At 42.1% G+C, this 20483-nt stretch overlaps 1 long non-coding RNA gene across 1 annotated transcript in view; it reads right to left on the bottom strand.

Annotated features, from left to right (window-relative positions):
• Positions 1-11906: 11906 nt before the first annotated feature.
• Positions 11907-20483, bottom strand: part of LOC120034186 — a 45055-nt gene continuing 36478 nt past the window's right edge. Inside the window, exon 7 of the long non-coding RNA XR_005474018.1 lies at positions 11907-12550. This is a non-coding gene — a long non-coding RNA (uncharacterized LOC120034186). The remainder of the gene's footprint in view (positions 12551-20483) is intronic.

Below are 20483 nucleotides of genomic sequence, written 5' to 3'. Positions count from 1 at the left end.
CACCGACAGGGCCAAATCGGTGGCTGCAAAGCAGGCTCTGAATGCACCAAATCCCCATGCCAGTGGACAAAAGACACAGCCCAGCACAGTGTGCCCAGCCCAGCACAACAGCAAGCCATAGCAAGACACAGCAGCCTGGACCAAAATCTGTGGAGATCTGAACACATACAGACACATAGGGATTACTGCTGATGCAGAGCTCTTTAGAGAGAGAGAACCCTCCTATCGTCTCACACAGACAAAGGCTGGGGAAATCAAAGAGGCTTGAGGCAGAGAAAAGAGGGTCTCGGTCTGGCTTTTGGATATGTAGATGGTTTGACTGGTTTACGATCTGTGCGACTGCGATGATCTTCACAGCGGTATAATCAATGTAAAGTCGCTTTCTCAAAGGGGTCAAATCCCCACAGGTGTAGTCAGACAATCACCTGACTAGTTCTGCTTCTGCTCTGTGAGAGTGGTTAGCACAAGTCCTTGTTATGGATTTAACAGTACTGATAAACCCTGAATATTACATTTACAAACATGCCTTGGTTTTGGTATCAATACCATTAAACGATATAGTGTGGGATGCACAGACAGCTGCTGTGTAAGCTTGTTAGCTACTCTGTGAGCTCCACCATATCTATTTGGTCTGGTATCAATGATATTTGGACTATTTCAGCGGGATTTGTTTCTTTGTGTCATGAAAGACCTTCACAGTCATGGCACAGAAAGGTCATTGTGCTGCAGAGTAAATTAAGACTTTACCTCTGTCTGTGCCATTTTCTCTTTACCCATGTGGCTTCTTGAAAATGCCCTTCACTGTCAAGGACAGTTCATTTCTCCCCTTCTGTAGCTCTCCCATTATGGGAATACTGGCTTCACAATAAGTCAAGGCATTTAATTTCCCTACCAATCTACCAGCCACACATTATGTTCCCATCTCACCATGCAGATTTTTATTCTGTCCAGATTTCTCCATTTGTAATACGTTTGACTTCATGTTTCATTCTAGCCCACGTTTTCTGAGTATGGAGAAACCAAATGACACATTTCTGGAATAGAGGGAAATAAATGTTAGAGTTCCACAGGGACTCCCCTCCCCTAGCGTGAAGGTTCTCTGGTTGCCAGAAAAGTCACATAAAGGAATCTTTTTTTATATGCCTCTTTCTCAATCCGTGTGTATAAGTGAAAAAAAGAATGACAGGGAGGGAGAGATTGAGAAAAAGAGGGAGGGAGGGAGAGAGTGAGGGGTAATGGATTCAATGTCACTGTCTAAAAGTTTCCCGCTGTTCAGCATGCTGTATGAGGTGGTCTTACTTTTTAGGTCATATCTCCTCACAGCGTGACAGCGGATGTCTCCCTCTCAGCTGCTGCTGGCACAGGCAGCCTGGTTTGTAGAGCATGTAGCACTTACAGAACAGTGGCAAAGAAAGCCAACCTGGACCAGTCCTGCCAATCTTCATATGCCCTTGAAAGCATGAGACTCATTTGAAATACCTCTCTTGATGTTTTCAGTTATGAGCTTTCGTTCCTTCGTTGGGATACGAAGGCTGATTATTTAATTTGTCTGTTGTTAGTTTGAATATTATTTATGTGGTATCTGATGAGTGACCTATAATTGTGAATCAAAAATCTAGCATCGAATGAAGCCTTATGATAAACGTCACAAAGTACTAGTTTGAATGCATCTGGTACGTACGTATCTAGGCCAGCAGCCTAGCCTACTGTACCAATGATATTTCCTGACTCTCTCCTCCTATGGGGCTTTAGTTCCCACCACCAGCAGCCATCAGCAGACGTGATTAAGTTTCCAATTAGGTTGTATGCCTGACTGTCTGACTTCAGCACAGCTACAATGGAACAGGTCCCTCAGTCCATCAGAGGCTGCAGGCTGGGGAGATACAGACGCCATGCTGGGAATCTGAACAGTGAGGAATCTTGACAAAGAGGAGGGATCAGTATGACTGTTAAGTTACCTGATTGGACCATTTCCACAGAGGAGTCACTCTCTAGGGCTGTTCAACTGGTAAGACATCCATTCTGACCAGCTGCAGTTAGGCTGTGCTAAACTGTGATATGTGTGTGTGTGCATTCAAGTGTGCATATGCTGGTGGAGATATGATAGAATATTTCTGGTTTCATTACATAATGGTGATGGTGGGAAAATAATATGTATTTTTTATTACATTTTTATATGAAAATATGAATAATAATCTTGTACCTCTGCAGCAGACATGGCAATATGTTTGGAACATCGAATCGCAATAAAAATCGCAGCATTGAATCCCAATACATATCAATAAAATCGCAGTAGCGAATCACAATACATATAAACTATAGAGAATCACAATACACATCGTATCGGCACCTAGGCTAAGTATCGTGATGAAATCGTATCGTGAGATCACTGGCAATTCCCAGCCCTATTACATAACATAGACTAGAATATATTCACAAAAGTGAATATTAATAATACATAATACAGTACGAATGCTCAAGCTTCAAGCTATTACAGTAATGTGCGGATATTGAAATACTGTAATTGTCAAAGTTACAGAGGTAATTTCAATCAAAGATGGCTGTGAGATAGAAAAAGCAATTTTCTCCACCAAGCCTCTTTCATGATGGCACGGAATACTTTGTGCTATGATCAGGATAAGATTGAGAAATGTGGAACAGGTGTTTGAAGCAGACTCTGTGAACTGTGTTAGGCATATGGTGTCCACACGCTAATCAAGGAACGTGACAGTACAAGGGGAGGTGGCCAGCTGGTGAAATACGACATCAACTGGGGGTTAATGAGTCTCCAACTTAAATCAAAGTAGACTGGAAAGTCACCTTCCATGGCAACAACAGGAACCTGGTGGAATGACAACCAATAGTCAGGCTGACAAAAAACATCATCATTCTAATGAATGTGGCTTAGAGAGCAGCTGAGACCCTTTACTGACATGAGGATTTTCTTAGAATGTGACAAAGAGATCCAGAATGCTAATATCAACAATGGTAAACAGAAGCTAGGCCTATTTTACAGTCAATGAAGCAAAGTTGTGTTAATGCCCTTTCAAAGGCAGTTGACATGGTAATACGAGTACATTTTGAGACTCTTTCATCATGTTTTAGGCCATTTCAAATAGATGGAGAGGACAAATAAAGTGGATTTACAAAATGCCTAATAAAATTGCAGGATTTCTATAAAATGGTAAAGCGATTGCATCTGACATTGACAAGAACAGCCATCCTTTGCCCAGTTCCAAAGTAATCAGTGCAAAAGTACCCCCCCCCCCCCCCCCCCCCCCCCCCAAGTCAACAGCTACATGTAAATAACCAGTGAAGATTAGATTGCGAGGCGTGGAATAACATGATACATCTTTTTAATTATGACTGATTCCTACTTCTAAGCACGACAGCTGTCTGTAGATTAGAACCACCATCAGACAGCATCACCCTGTCTATGCTCCAACGCCTCTCTATTTTTTTTTTACAGTAATTGACTTTTGTTTCTGTTCTATTGAGTCCGTTAGAAAAGCATGATCCACATTGCCAACGCATTTATTTATCTTGTCTTAAAATGTGGGAAATATGAATTTCTAATCCTGGTTGTGTAAACCACAGCCGTCCCAGAGGGCAAAACAGCTCTCCTTCCAAAATAAACCAATAGAAATATGAGACTTCTCAGCGAATATATTGCTGGCTTAAGAGCAGTACAACATCTATTCATCCTGCTTTAATAATGTCATTTCCATGTTCATTTCTAGGGGGGTGCCTGCAGAATGACTGGACATAATGATTCAAGAGGGAGACATACCGGTCTTTCTCTCTGTGCCCAAGCTTTCACACATGGTGCGGAAATCCTTCTTTCACAGTTCCTTTCACTCCCTCTCCACCAATGGCCCCTCACCTTTGCTTTGCCAGACTCTTAGAGAAGACCAGCGTGTGAATGGGGCCCCTCAACAATCAGCCCTGTTCGTGGATCAGGGACACACACGCTTGCGCACGCACACACACACTCCACACCAAAGTCACTAGACGCTGACCTATATTAGACAAGTAAATATCGTTTTTTAGAACAGAGCTCCACAGGCTCACCTCTGGCCCAGTAAAACACTACCAAACTAGAGCATTCAGAAGGACATCAACATGGGAAGACATTAGTCTGACATCTACAGAAACATCATTTCAGCTGGATAACCGTGTGATTCATTAAAAGGGAATTCCACTGAGACATGGTACTTTCCCGCTGCCATCACAACCAATGTATTCCCTCCTATAGAAAGTGAAATGACTCGAGGACTGTGAGTAGGAAGTAGGACTAATTGGATGATTTGTAAGCCTAATTACTGTCAGTACAGTGTGTTTGCACTGTGAAGTTGCCCATACATTCTGTGTGGTGAAGACTCATGAGGTGTCATTATATTTAACATAGCCAGAAGCTGGAGGGAGAGAGAGAAGGGGGGGGGCATAACGAGTGCTCTTACCATCCAATCCTTCAGTGCCAGTAAAGTGATCTCCCTCATGACACTGCTGAGTAGTTGTTTCCAGCTGTATAATGTATGTTAACGTACCTAATGATCATAGACATTCTAAGAGCATCAAAATACACCTTCAAATGTATCATGTAAAATCTCAGAGAAGCCAAAGAGAACTCCAGTAGTTTCCAGCTGCTGTTTATCAGTGGTTCAGCAAATGGGCTGTGAGAGGAGGTTACCAGGCAGGCCTGCTGCACAATGAGTCCCTGTCAGCAGCAACCCAAGTCTCACCACAGTGAGCTACAGTAAACCACCCTCATTAGAGTTCCAATGAGAGACAGGGTCGACCCAAAGCTGTGGGCGAATTCTGCCCAGAGAAATCAGATGTAATGAAAGGGGCCTGCAACTCTCCAGGGGACAAGCAGAGCTGTTGCCCACTGTTTGAAATGCAGAGAGAGAGAGAGCGGGAGGGAGACAGGGAGAGACAGCTACTGTAGGGCCCATGCAGCCTGATCTAACATGATGATGAGGAGGACGATGAGTATTGTGGCAGCAGAAGTACTGTGAGCCTATTTCATAATTCATACCTCCATTTCTACTGAGTGTGTGTGAGTGGTGTGTGAGTGAGCGAGTAAAAATCACTAAGCAAGTCCTCCAAACTTTCTACTGCCTCCATCTACACTAGTAATGATTTCTCCTGGATTTTCCCAGAGTCTGACTAGGGCAGACCTAAAACTGGGATCTAGTAATGAGGCGAGGTTCTCTATAAACAACTACTGTGCACTGCATTTGTCCATCTCACAATGCAAACATTGTTTGTTTTGGCTTTGACAAAGCCTTTCCTCTGTCGTGTACTGCAACAAACGGGCCCAGCCAGAGGGAACAGAAACAGCGTGTGTTTGCCATGTGGGTTGAAGGAACTGATGCGTGCAACTGTTCACTAAGGGACCTCCTCAAACGTCTCTTTAGATTGGAGAGCTGGAGAACACATTTAGTCATATCCCCTTGAAGTGTCACAGATCTAAAATTAGAGTTTGTAAGGATAGGCTGGATCCAATGTTCCATTTCATCCCAGCAAGGGTCCACTTTGTGAGGCTTTACTTCCTCCTTCCTGCTGCATCCTGGTACTTCAGATGAAGGAAGAGGAGGCACCTGCCTGAGCTCACTTACCTCCATATGGGCCTGAATCTATTTTCCCTGTTACACACTTGTGTAATGGAAATGTGATTCTGCATATCCCAACTCCCCCTGAGACACCTGCAGGGAGTGGGGTCACAGCCAGGGTCACCATATCCCAACTCCCCCTGAGACACCTGCAGGGACTGGGTTCACAGCCAGGGTCACCATATCCCAACTCCCCCTGAGACACCTGCAGGGAGTGGGGTCACAGCCAGGGTCACCATATCCCAACTCCCCCTGAGACACCTGCCGGGAGTGGGGTCACAGCCAGGGTCACCATATCCCAACTCCCCCTGAGACACCTGCAGGGAGTGGGGTCACAACCAGTGTCACCATATCCACAGCCAGGGTTACCATTGTCAAATCAAATCAAATTGTATTTGTAATTATGCGCTGAATGCAACAGGTGTAGACCTTACAGTGATGTACTGGGCCGTACGCACTACCCAGCGACCTTTCGGTTACTGGCCCAACGTTCTAACCTCAAGGCTACCTGTGTTCCTATTGATATGATCATGACTGAGCAGATCGGGAGGTGGAAATTGTCCCTAACGCAGTCTGTCTCAATCTAAAACCATTCCACACCTGGACAGATTGAACAGTCATAAAAGTGTACACGATTCGTTTGCATTGGATGCAAAAGGGTTTGGCCATCAAAATGTGTTCTACTTAATTGCGAGTTAAAGAGGTATCATAGATAATTGATACATTGTTAAACAACTGTAAAGGTGTCATAGCTATATGACCCCTTATCAGTCACCCTCCTATTGACATAAGGCTATGTACTGTATATGTAGGTCGCACACATTCCATAATGTCCAGCAAATTCAGAGTGTAGAGTCACAGTAATTTATTGAAGGAAATGTTCTATTCTAGTGAGAATAGGAGTTAAATAATTAAAAAGGCACAGGTGATTCATATTTTAAATAGTCCAGTTCCTTCTGGATTTGAAAAAAGCTATTTTCCTCCCACAGGCACTACAATATCATTTACCCAGTTCCTTTACCTACATATTCCAATCAGTGTCACAGTTAACCTACACGTTGGTGGTGGTATTGGCAAACCATATGTTGAATTACTAATAAACATTCTCTTACAAAGAAGATTGCTTAAAACATTGTATTTCATGCTATACCATGACTCAAACTGGAAAATAAAGGTTGACAGTTACCATGCGCAGTTTCTCCAATCTGTCTTTACCTGTATATTGATATGCTGGTCAAAATTCTCTCTCCTCCAAGAGCTAGAGTGGGTATTCTTGGGAACACCTCAGAATTGTTGATCTGTTCCAAGCATTGCACTTATTCTCCCTCCCAGTCTTACTATATGATGAAGGAATTTTTGCTCAGCTCATTGTCTGCTGGCAGCTCACAAGGAGAGCAGTGGTAAATAGCAAACAGATTAGAAATACAGAAAGGTAAGAAAGTTTTATGAAGAGTTGAGAGAAAAAGGGGTATTGTAAGGGAAGAGCACAAGTATCCTGGGATTTGCTAAGGATTACCACAATATATTTGTGAAAGACATGCATTTTTTTGCTCAGCACAAAATGAAATGGAATGCAGTCTCTGGATTAAGGATAATCTTCATGTTTTCTATTCTAATCCCTATTATCTGTCTGTTATAGCACATACTGCACCAGCATGTAGCCTACTGTTCTAACATCCTATTGTCCTCAAAGAAAGGATCATTACACATGGCTTAATATATTCATCTCAGAGAGAGAGAGAGAGAGAGAGAAAGAGAGACAGACAGACAGACAGAGAGAGAGAGAGAGAGATCCTCCCAATTGTGCTTTGGTCTTTCTCACCAATATTTGCCCTTACTTTTTTAATCCATAGGCTAGGCAGAGAAGCGAGTGGAACAAAATGATTGTTTCATTTGAAGAGATAAGGGTCTCCTCCTTCTTCATCTCGCTCCCTCTTCCCTCTTTCTCTCGCTCCTATCATCACTACTCCACTACTGCTGGAGAAATATCGTAGTGGAGGAAACTGAAATAATTGGATCAGAATTCCGGATGTGCAGTATCACTTCACGCACCATATACACTGTTTAGAAGCAGTGCTGTTGTTGTAGTTTCCATCGGGATTCATCCCTCATTATAACTCCAGCTCTCCATATACAGTATATTGACTGTTAAGAAATCCTTTTGTCATGATCTCAAAGCAGATTTACACAGTTGCCACAGCCATTGAATTTGTCATGGCACATGCAGATCTCCCATGAAAAACTGGTCTGACAAACCACTTGAGACGTTTCTACGCAGTATATTACACTGGTTATTGAGATACATTTGGAGAACTAATGATAGACCTATTCTAATTCCAATGCTATTCCTCAAACATACAGTTATACATATTGTGTAGAAATGGCAATTGTCTATTGGAAATTGCACCTGACTGCATTCTTCACCAAGGTGGCCGATGCAGCTGACATGGACAGTGACAGAGGGTGACACTCAGTTACTCCACTCTAGTCGATCAGACGTGACTCTGAGGGCTTTGATCTCCAATCCACCAGAGAGGCACAAGGATTCACAACCCTCTCCCCATGAAACCTCCATAATCTCCAGGCCTACAGCCAGACCCGCCAAGCTGTCTCAATCACCAGCCGTGTCCCCTATGCCTGCCCACTGAACACTGCACTCCACCCTACTGCTAAGTGAAATAACAAGAAAAACAAAGTTGTCCAATACTGGATATCTTATTATAGTATTATAATGGTGTGTGTTCTCGTTATTTTAATCCAGTTAGAGTGTTCTTACATGTTGAGAAAAACATTTGATTAAAAGAAAGCACATTGTTAAAAACCAAAAGGACAAAAAGACAAAGCGAGAGAGAGAAACTAGAGTGAGTGGCAGGCTATCCAGGCATTTCCTCTGAAACCTACAATTATGAGCATGGCTCAATAGTAGTCAGAAACAAATATCCAACTGTGCCTGGCATTCTAGAAATGGAACACCTATAAAACCATGTATAATTCAGAGAGTACCACGGTTAAATATACACCAGAGGTAGAACTAGGTCAAAGACATAGAAACCCCCAAAAATATACTCTTGTATGAATTGTATGAGTCTGATGTGACTGTGAGATGTCCCATAAAAATTCTCTCCTCTTCTTTCAACTTTGCATAGAGCCTGGTGTTCTGATATAGAGCCATTATTATATTACAAGATTATTACTTTAAGTCCTGTCTTTGGTAATGTAGTAAGTCCATGCATTTGTTCCTCTGCATATGCTCCATGGCACACAGTCAAAAATACCCCTAAAAAGATGAGTTGAAGCAGAGCTAGAATGTGGTCTCCCTCCAGCGATATCTCATCTGGTATGGAGCGAGCATAGGTAGTAGTCATTTCCACAGTACCAGCAGCTAGGTCTGGTGTAATAGGGTTGCCTTTAAACTCTGTGTGAGATTGAATTACCTTCCTTTACCTTCCTCATTGCTAGTAACAAGTCTATTTCACAGGCTGCAGCCCAGGCTCTGCTACTGCCAAGCTTATTAACCTCTCTGGCACAGCGGAGCAATCTAATCCCCACTATAACCAGACTGCACACATGCAGGAGCATATAGCCAGAGACCACACACACAAGACAACAAGTGATACCGTATACTGTACTGTTAAGTCAAGTAAAATATTACAAGCCAATAGCATTATGTGATGGCCCATGTGTCTCTTTGTGGCCCACAACACAAGAAGATTGGGAAAAGCATTTACTTATCAACAGTTATGTATTCTGTTTGGTGCCCATATGTTGGATATAGAACACATTGTGTGCATAATGTTCCAAAGGTGTGTATTGGGACGGCAGTTTAGCCGATACAGAGCTGGGATGAAAGACCCAGGGGAACCCGCCATGTTTAATGTCTGTGGCTAAAGCACAGAAGATTGCTCACTCACAGTGGAATATATCTGCTTGTACATTACAGCCTAAAACCTCTCATTTCTGCTCTTCTGTTGAAGGCAAACATTAGAAAAATGACTGGTAAATGTCAGGATTTATCCTTTTCACAGGGCCACTGCTTTGTACTCTGAAAAAGAAAGCATGTTTTGGAATGGCAGAGGCCCAGGCGGGAGCCCGGCAGGGGTGTCCGTTTTCAGCTCCCAGTTCCAAGTACAAGATGAGAGAGTAAATCGATTAAACGCCTTTAACAGGAAAACTTTTGGATGAGCATGTAAAAGAGTTGCGATTAATGCATAGTGAAGTTATAGGACGAATAGAGGGTAAAACTCAAGAGTAGAGTGCTTCAACATGTCCATACAGATAGCCCTGAGAGGAGATAAGCCTGGGACGCCAAACAAGAGCACTGGGTACACTGTTGGCACCTTTTCTTCTATCCAGAAACTAAAAGGTTTCTTCGGCTGTGTCCATAGGAGTTTCATTTGAAGAACCCTTTTTGGTTCTAGGTAGAACCCTTTTGGTTTTGGACAAAACCCTTTTTGGTTCCATGTAGAGCCCTTTTCTGATTGATGCTCTAACTTTGTCAAAGCCCAGTTTGTGCATGTGCCAATAACTCTGTACAGGAAAATAAAACTATTCACGAAGTTGTCTGTTCATCCCTGAGGCAGAATGTAATTCTTTTAGGCTTCTACTCACATTTATTCTGTCTCATACTCCCCTGGAGTACATTACCCCTGGACTATGAGAAGTCTGGAGCAGATCAAGCTCTGGGCGATAGCGTAATAACACACCCACTTCCATCACCTCGCTTACTACACACTTTTAGATTTTTATTCACTGCTAAAATGCACTTAAAATCAAATTAGTTATTTTCTCATGAATGTATGGTTGGGGGAGGGGTGAGAGAAAGAAGCATTTCTCGCTTTTCAACTTTTGTACGTCAGCAATATGAATCATGAAAAGTTATTACAAATAATTTGTGTGGAACAAAGGAAATGTCCTTTTTAATTAATATACTTTGCGCTGCCTGAAATTCCATTTCTGTTGGAGAATTTAGCCCTCAAAATTGAAGAGGAAAAATGTAACTATTGTGTACGTTGGTTGTTCTTCACTCTGCTGGAAATCCTTGTAGACTGAACTATGATTAATTATGAATACATGCATTATAATGACAACAGTTGAGATATCTACGAGGAGGAATAAGAGAAACAAATAATCTCAGCCCGCTGAAGATGATAGCTCTGCTGAGGACCGAAAATAATAGCTACTGTAAATGAAATGCTGGATCATTGCTGCATTGCAAAACTAAACCCTCCTGCAGCTACTGACCTAGATAGGCCTGTCTTTTTTCATCAGACAGATAGAGAGCTCACTGTGCCCTCTGGATGAAATGGATAGGGGATAGGACTGACCTGGATAAAGTGGAGCAGGAAACTGACAGACTTCAAATATGTCCTGGATTCCAGGAGAATCCAGCCGTGGGTGACTGTGCTAATTAGACTGCAATGTGAAAAGTACTACAGTAATGTAGTGATTAGTATCAATGACATAATGAATTCTATAAGCAACAGTATTATTCACTTCCTTTGGTGGGCGAAGGAGGACTAATTTCCGTACATGAGTGCTACTTTCAATTACTGACTGGTACTTTCAATTACTTGGTTCAAAATAACATTTTGAACCAAGCCCTCTAACTCAATACTAGTCTCTTGTGACTGGCGAAAACATTTGGTTCAGGTTGCCGAGATTAACCAAACAATAACCTAATTGTTATGATTTGACTGTCACTGCATTAACACAGTTCTTTCGTCAGATTTTAAAAGACAAATCCCTGTCATCACACTGTGAAGACAGACACCATGCTGTCATCGACCAGTAATGTCATCCTGTTGGTGCTCTCCCAGGCCCACAATGACTGGTATCAGACCAGGGCAGAGTGATCAACTGCTGCCATAGTAAAGATACCTTAATAGAAAATTACTCAAGTTAAAGACACCCAGTAAAATACTACTTGAGTAAAAGTCTGAAAGTATAATGGTTTTAAATATACTTAAGTATCAAAAGTAAATGTAATTGCTAAAATATACTTAAATATCAAAAGTAAAAGTATAAATCATTTCAAATTCCGTGTATAAAGCAAACCAGACGGCATCATTTTCTTGTTTTTTTTATTTGCTTAAGGATAGATAGCCAGGGGCATGCTCCATGTGTTTAGTGAGTCTGCCAGATCAGGGCCAGTAGGAATGACCAGGGATGTTCTCTTGATAAGTGTGTGAATTAGGCAATTTTCCTGTCCTGCTAAGCATTCAAAATGTGACGAGCACTTTTGGGTGTCAGGGAAAATGTATGGAATAAAATGTACATCATTTTCTTTAGGAATGTAGTGAAGTAAAAGTAAAAGTTGTCAAACATATTAATAGTAAAGTACAGATACCCCAAATAACTACTTAACTAGTACTTTACACCACTGTACTGCAGTCTCACACACCAGAAATCCCCCCAATTATCCTCAATACAGACAGTCTAATCCTAGATTATTTTTACAGAAACCCTGGCATTTAATCAATGATCTGGGTTCACAATGGTTTAACCCCCATTACTGTAATTTCACACGAAGAATATTTAAACGGCCAAACATGACTATGCAATCTACTTATCCAGCAGTGGAGTTTGTTAGTCTTGGTACATTTGGTTTTATCTCATTTTGCAAATCTGTTTAGAGAGGTCCCTGAACACCTGTTTCAAGCCGTAAATAGAGTATCCCATGCATTTTTTTAAAGACAAGGTCTAACATAAGGTGTGAGTGATGAGGACAGTTTGGATCCTCTCAGTAGACTTGTTTTTTCTTTCATGTCATGTTCGCAGCGCCTGCTTCTGTCCGAGCCAGTGAAACCGGCCCAGAACTCACATCACAGGTGGACGGACCGGGAAGGGAAGTGTAGAGAGAACGTTAGGGCTCCATGACTAATCTGCTGTCTGGAGGATGACATTTCAGGACACTTTGTGCACAGAGGCCCTCAGACCTGTGGTGGAGAAAAGTAAAAAGCCCAAAGTGCCACATATTCAACCTCCTGCCTGCAAAGACATGTACTACAGTAGACAGATGTAAAGCTCAGTGCTACGATAAATATTTGATTCACAATCAGGATCTGTCAGGCCCAACTTTTTAAACAATCATGAATCGGGTCCTTGGTGTGCAATTGCGGCAGCTGTGGAATGTCAATGAGGTGAAGGAGGGCAGGAATCAATGTGTTCCTGCCTAGGACACAGACAAACAGAGAGACAGACAAGCAGACAGACAGACATCTCAGCTAGCCATGGAACCGCTGGGACACTATGTGATTGATATGAGTGGTGATATGATAAACCACACCCCCTTGTTGAAAAGCAAATGGCATGAAAAGGCTTTAACCCCAAAATAAAAACCCGATAACAGTGAGACCACCGGGCTATGCACAGGACAGAGACAAATAATGAATCTAAAATGAAGAATGTAACGAGATAAACATCTAGCCTAATTAATGTTTTAAGGTTGCCAATCTGTTGTACTTTATCTAATCAAATCGTTTTGTTTATACCATTATTTCAACAAGGAACACAGACTGAGACCAAGGTCTTTTACAGCTGGGCCCTGCGTATACATGTTTACACATACAGTTTAGGTACAATGATTAAAAAACTAAACAAGACAAACAAAACGATCACAGATAACACACAAAAATACAGCAACAGATTACATTTACACATAGGTTATTCCCCTATTCGTATCTTACTAAAATACCAACTACTGACCATCAAGTTTGGTATTTACAACAATAACATTTATTTACAATAACAACAAAAATGGTAACACACTCAAGGCCGTGGCATATTATGGATATTCGGCTTGAGGGAGTTGAATATTTGTACAGAAACCCATGGATTAGCCATGACAATATTTATAATATAGCATGGCCTTGAGGGCATTATCAGTTCTATAAAACAGACCTCATTTTTTTTTCAAATTACTTATTAATCGTGCCAATTTATTCCATTTCTATATGGCATCTGTGAAGAGGCGACTCCAGAATGCTGGCCTTCTAGGCAGAGTTCCTCTATTAAGTGTCTGTGTTCTTTTACCCATCTTAATCTTATATTTTTATTGGCCAGTCTGAGATATGTATTTTTCTTTGCAACTCTGCCTAGAAGGCCAGCATCCCGGAGTCGACTCTTCACTGTTGACGTTGAGACTGGTTTTTTGCGGGTACTATTTAATGAAGCTGCCAATTGAGGATTTGTGAAGCGTCTGTTTCTCAAACTAGACACTCTAATGTACTTGTCCTCTTGCTCAGTAGTGCACCGGGGCCTCCCACTCCTCTTTCTATTCTGGTTAGAGCCAGTGTGCGCTGTTCTGTGAAGGGAGTAGTACACAGCGTTGTACGAGATCTTCAGTTTCTTGGCAATTTCTCGCATGGAATAGCCTTCATTTCTCAGAACAAGAATAGAATGACGAGTTTCAGAAGAAAGTTATTTGTTTCTGGCCATTTTGAGCCTGTGATCGAACCCACAAATGCTGATGCTCCAGATACTCAACTAGTCTAAAGAAGGCAAGTTTTATTGCTTCTATAATCAGCACAACAGTTTTCAGCTGTGCTAACATAATTGCAAAAGGGTTTTCTAATGATCAATTAGCCTTTTAAAATGATAAACCTGGATTAGCTAACACAACGTGCCATTGGAACACAGGAGTGATGGTTGCTGATAATGGGCCTCTGTACGCCTATGTAGATATTCCCATTTAAAAAATCTGCCGTTTCCAGTTACAATAGTCATTTACAACATTAACAATGTCTACACTGTATTTCTGATCAATTTGATGTTATTTTAAAATGGTCAAAAAATGCTTTTCTTTCAAAAACAAAGTAATTTCTAAGTGACCCCAAACTTTTGAACGGTTGTGTAAGTATTTACACCCCTTTGCTATGACACTCCAAATTGAGCTCAGGTGCATTCAATTTCCTTTGATCATCCTTGAGATGTCACTACAACTTGATTGGAGTCCGTGTGTGGCCAATTAAATTGTTTGGACATGATTTAGAAAGAAACACACCTGTCTATTTAAGGTCCCACAGTTGACAGTACATGTCAGAGCAGAAACTATACCATGAAGTCCAAGGAACTGTCCGTAGATCAAGATTGAATTGTGAGGAGGCATATACTGTATTTGGGGAAGGGTATACATTTTTTTTTTAGTATTGAAAGTTTCCAAGAGCACAGTGTTCTCATCATTGGGAAATATGGAACTACCTAGACTCTGCCTAGAGCTGACCATCTGACCAAACTGAGCAACCTGGCAAAAAGGACCATGTTCAGAGAGGTGACCAAAAACTCAATGACTACTCTGACAGAACTACAGAGTTCCTTGGGTGAGATGGAAGAACCTGCCAGAAGGCACATGAAAGACAAAAAATGTACTCGTTGGTCTGAATGCAAAGCGCTATGTCTAGAGAAAACCATGAATGAAACCAAATGCAGGCAAATCCTTGATGAGAATCTGCTTCAGAGTGCAAACGTCCTTAGACTGGGGCGAAGATTTACGTTCCAACAGGACAATGACCACAAGCACCCAGCATGGGTTGGCGCCCCCCCTTGGTTTGTGCTGTGGTGGAGACCTTTGTGGGCTATACTCGGCCTTGTCTCAGGATTGTAAGTTGGTGGTTGAGGATATCCCTCTAGTGGTGCGGGGGCTGTGCTTTGGCAAAGTGGGTGGGGTTATATCCTTCCTGTTTGGCCCTGTCCGGGGGTTTCTTCGGATGGGGCCACAGTGTCTCCTGACCGCTCCTGTCTCAGCCTCCAGTATTTATGCTGCAGTAGTTTATGTGTCGGGGGGCTAGGGTCAGTTGGTTATACCTGGAGTACTTCTCCTGTCTTATCCAGTGTCCTGTGTGAATTTAAGTATGCTCTCTCTAATTCTCTCGTTCTCTCTTTCTCTCTGAGAACCTGAGCCCTAGGACCATACGTCAGGACTACCGAGCATGCTGACACCTTGCTGTCCCCAGTCCGCCTGGCCTTGCTGCTATTCCAGTTTCAACTGTTCTGCCTGCGGTTACGAAACCCCTACCTGTCCCAGACCTGCTGTTTTCAACTCTTAATGATCGGCTATGAAAAGCCAACTGAGATTTATTCCTGATTATTATTTGACCATGCTTGTCATTTATGAACATTTTGAAAATCTTGGCTCTCTCTAATTTTCTCCTTCTCTCTTTCTTTCTCTCGGAGGACCTGAGCCCTAGGACCATACGTCGGGACTACCGGCCGTGGTGACTCCTTGCTGTCCCCAGTCCGCCTGGCCTTGCTGCTATTCCAGTTTCAACTGTTCTGCCTGCGGTTATGGAACCCCTACCTGTCCCAGACCTGCTGTTTTCAACTCTTAATGATCGGCTATGAAAAGCCAACAGATTTATTCCTGATTATTATTTGACCATGCTTGTCACTTATGAACATTTTTGAACATCTTGGCATAGTTCTGTTATAATCTCCACCCGGCACAGCCAGAAGAGGACTGGCCACCCCTCATAGCCTGGTTCCTCTCTAGGTTTCTTCCTAGGTTTTGGCCTTTCTAGGGAGTTTTTCCTAGCCACCGTGCTTCTACACCTGCATTACTAGCTGTTTGGGGTTTTAGGCTGGGTTTCTGTACAGCACTTCGAGATATTAGCTGATGTACGAAGGGCTATATAAAATAAAATTGATTGATTGATTGATTGAGCATACAGCCAAAGCAACGCTGGAATGGCTGCAGAACAAGAATGTGAAAGTCCTTGAGTGGCCCCAGCTAAAGCCCAGACTTGAATCCCATTGAAAATCTGTGGAAAGACTTGAAGATTGCTGTTGACCGCCGCTTCCCATCTAATTTAAGAGCTTGAGAAAATCTGCAAAGAAGAATGGAGAAAATCCAGATGTGCAAAGCTGATACAGACATACCCAAGGCGACTCAAATCTGTAATCGCCGCCAAAGGTGCTTCTACATAGTATTGACTCAGGTGTGAATACTTTCAATAAATGTTCAAAGAAATAAAAACATGTTTCCTCTTTGTCATCATGGGGTATTGTGTGTAGATAGATGAGAAAAAACACCTATTTAACCCATGTTGAATTCAGGCGGTAACACAACAAAATGTGGAATTAGTCAAGGGGTATGAATGCTTTCTGAAGGCACTGTAAATGAAGAGACTAGTATTATGTAACCCTGGAGAGGAGTAGAGAAGGAGACAGAACAAACACAGGAAACAGCATTACACTTCACCTGAGAGAGACAGAGAGAAAGTCAGATACATCTCCATAACATGGCAATCACAACCCTCAGAAAAAAATCAAAAATGGATACGACCAGAATTAAAAGCCAAATGACAGTCAAAGGACTGAGCGATTATCAACAAAAGCCCCGTTGTCGACAGCCAGACTCACACAAACAGAGCTAGTCCTCCTCGTTTGAGCTCACAGACACTTTCCTCTGTGCTCAGTGCTCGTGTCTCTTCATCGCCCTCAGGGCTTTTGTGTTTGAAGTCATTACCTTCTGCGCCCTGTACATTATGACTAGGCTCCAGGCTCATCTAGGTGGTTCTAAAATAACCCCAAATCAAACTAATCCCAATTGATGGGTAAAAAAAGTCCTTTTACAAATGTAACCTTGTTTCTTTGAAGGAATGGAAGAGATTGGTAATAGCCTACCTTTATGCCAAAACAAGGAAAGTACACTTATGCCATGTAATCCACAGCTTGTTCAACAGGAAGGCCCTCTAGTCATTCAATATAATGCTTTCATAAGTAGTGGGGATCTACTGTTCACAAACAAAGACACATTTGGAATGAAAGACAAAGGTGTTGGACTGTGTTGCACAGCTACATCAGGTGGGAATCAGAGAGCTGAGTCATGAGCTAGTTTGCAACATAACACCCTGTCTGAATCTGTGAGGCCCAGTGCTTTATATAGGACACAGCTCGCACACAACGCCCACCGCAATCCTACATGCTCCATGGTTTCTCCTGAGCTCAGCCCGCCAGGTGACATCTTAGCTTTTCTGTTAACATAGAGGGATTTCCTGCTGAATCACATTTACCAGCTAATTTGTCTTACAATAACATGGAACCTGAAGAAAAAAAAACATCTATACAACAGTTTAGCCTAATGCAGTCCTAGAGTATGCATGGACATTTTATGGTAAATAGGTTTGCTTAATTTAGCTCTCCGGGTTTCTATGGAAATAGCAACTAGGTTAATTAGTGTACCCTATTTTGTACGGTTAAGTTGAAGCTTCATTCAGGTTTCCGTCAGAGGAACAGAGCAGGCCTTTTAGAATAGGCTGACATTGCATTATCAACCTGCTCAGGATAACCCCCTTTAGAAGCTGTGCAGCGGGTAACTTCCACATGAAAGAGTGCAGGGGGTAATTTTCACATGAAAGAGAATGAAAAAGTGGACGGAGTACAACATCAAATCAAAGGTCAATCAAAAGGATGACTGCCAGCGGCTGAATAGCTCTTGACAGGCCCAACTGACAGCAGCTTGGAATCATGGGATACCATAACAACTGGTCAGCATACAAAGAGAGAACACATTGTCCTGTTTTTGAGAATTCAGAACTCAGAATTGTGGCAGTCAGGACTGAAATCAGGTGGTAGCTACCACTCATGGACTACTTAGGACATGCATAAACATGGTACAACTCGTACACACAGACACCATATCACTTTCATGCTCTAAAAACTGTCTTTGAAGGTTGAGGCGTTATACAGGTTTCTCCTCATGCATTTCAATATCACTGATAGTAGAAAGAGCCCGGGGCAAATTACATTAGTCTTGAAAGGAGAAGTGTGGGGAAGTCATTAAATATTCAGGCCAGGGCAATAGGCAGGAGAAGATCAGAACTCCCTAGCTCAGACAAAAAGGATGCAGGTGCTCAGGTGCGAAAAGTAGCCTCCTCCCAGCTACCTGAAACGCTGCTCCAAAAATACAGCCACTTCCTTCAGGGAGTCATTTTATTTTAAAACTCACTTTCTTACTGCCTGTCTTCTCCTGACAAGTTTTAAAAAGACAGGCGCACCGGGGAAAACGCCACAGTGAAGAACTGTTGCTTGTTAATAAAACGAGACGCAAGTGTGTCAAAGGCACAAAAGAAAATGACATAGTTCATAGCACAGCTATTTTTGGAGCAACATAAACATGGAGCAGAAATGCTGCTGACAGCCATTGTAACATAAAAACAGAGCAGCCATATGTGCCCAGCTATAACAGGTATTTTTCTAGACCCCAGTGTCATCCTTAATTGTTGTGAACTGTGTGAATGTATAGCTATCTACACAATAAGAAACATCATACTGCTGTTGGAATACTGGTCGGGCCATGTACCGTATCAATAAGAAACATCATACTGCTATTGGAATACTGGTGGGGCCATGTACCGTATCAATAAGAAACATCATACTGCTATTGGAATACTGGTAGGGCCATGTACTGTATCAATAAGAAACATCATACTGCTATTGGAATACTCGTGGGCCATGTACTGTATCAATAAGAAACATCATACTGCTATTGGAATACTGGTCGGGCCATGTGCTGTATCAATAAGAAACATCATACTGCTATTGGAATACTGGTGGGCCATGTACGGTATCAATAAGAAACGTCATACTGCTATTGGAATACTGGTCGGGCCATGTACTGTATCAATAAGAAACATCATACTCCTATTGGAATACTGGTCGGGCCATGTACTGTATCAATAAGAAACATCATACTGCTATTGGAATACTGGTGAGCCATGTACTGTATCAATAAGAAACGTCATACTGCTATTGGAATACTGGTCGGGCCATGTACCGTATCAATAAGAAACATCATACTGCTGTTGGAATACTGGTCGGGCCATGTACCGTATCAATAAGAAACATCATACTGCTATTGGAATACTGGTCGGGTCATGTACCGTATCAATAAGAAACATCATACTGCTATTGGAATACTGGTCGGGCTATGTACCGTATCAATAAGAAACATCATACTGCTGTTGGAATACTGGTCGGGCCATGTACTGTATCAATAAGAAACATCATACTGCTATTGGAATACTGGTGAGCCATGTACTGTATCAATAAGAAACGTCATACTGCTATTGGAATACTGGTCGGGCCATGTACCGTATCAATGAGAAACATCATACTGCTGTTGGAATACTGGTCGGGCCATGTACCGTATCAATAAGAAACATCATACTGCTATTGGAATACTGGTCGGGTCATGTACCGTATCAATAAGAAACATCATACTGCTATTGGAATACTGGTCGGGTCATGTACTGTATCAATAAGAAACATCATACTGCTATTGGAATACTGGTCGGGCCATGTACTGTATCAATAAGAAACATCATACTGCTTTTGGAATACTGGTGGGCCATGTACCGTATCAATAAGAAACATCATACTGCTATTGGAAAACTGGTGGGCCATGTACTGTATCAATAAGAAACGTCATACTGCTATTGGAATACTGGTCGGGCCATGTACTATATCAATAAGAAACATCATACTGCTATTGGAATACTGGTCGGGCCATGTACCGTATCAATAAGAAACGTCATACTGCTATTGGAATACTGGTCGGGCCATGTACCGTATCAATAAGAAACATCATACTGCTATTGGAATACTGGTGGGCCATGTACTGTATCAATAAGAAACATCATACTGCTATTGGAATACTGGTGGGCCATGTACCGTATCAATAAGAAACATCATACTGCTATTGGAATACTGGTCGGGCCATGTACCGTATCAATAAGAAACGTCATACTGCTATTGGAATACTGGTCGGGCCATGTACCGTATCAATAAGAAACATCATACTGCTATTGGAATACTGGTGGGCCATGTACTGTATCAATAAGAAACATCATACTGCTATTGGAATACTGGTCG

Source organism: Salvelinus namaycush, chromosome 41, assembly GCF_016432855.1.
Source record: "Salvelinus namaycush isolate Seneca chromosome 41, SaNama_1.0, whole genome shotgun sequence".
NCBI classification, from domain to species: Eukaryota; Metazoa; Chordata; class Actinopteri; order Salmoniformes; family Salmonidae; genus Salvelinus; species Salvelinus namaycush.
The sequence above is the reverse complement of the archived record's forward strand: the minus strand, read 5'-3'. Positions and strand labels throughout refer to the sequence as shown.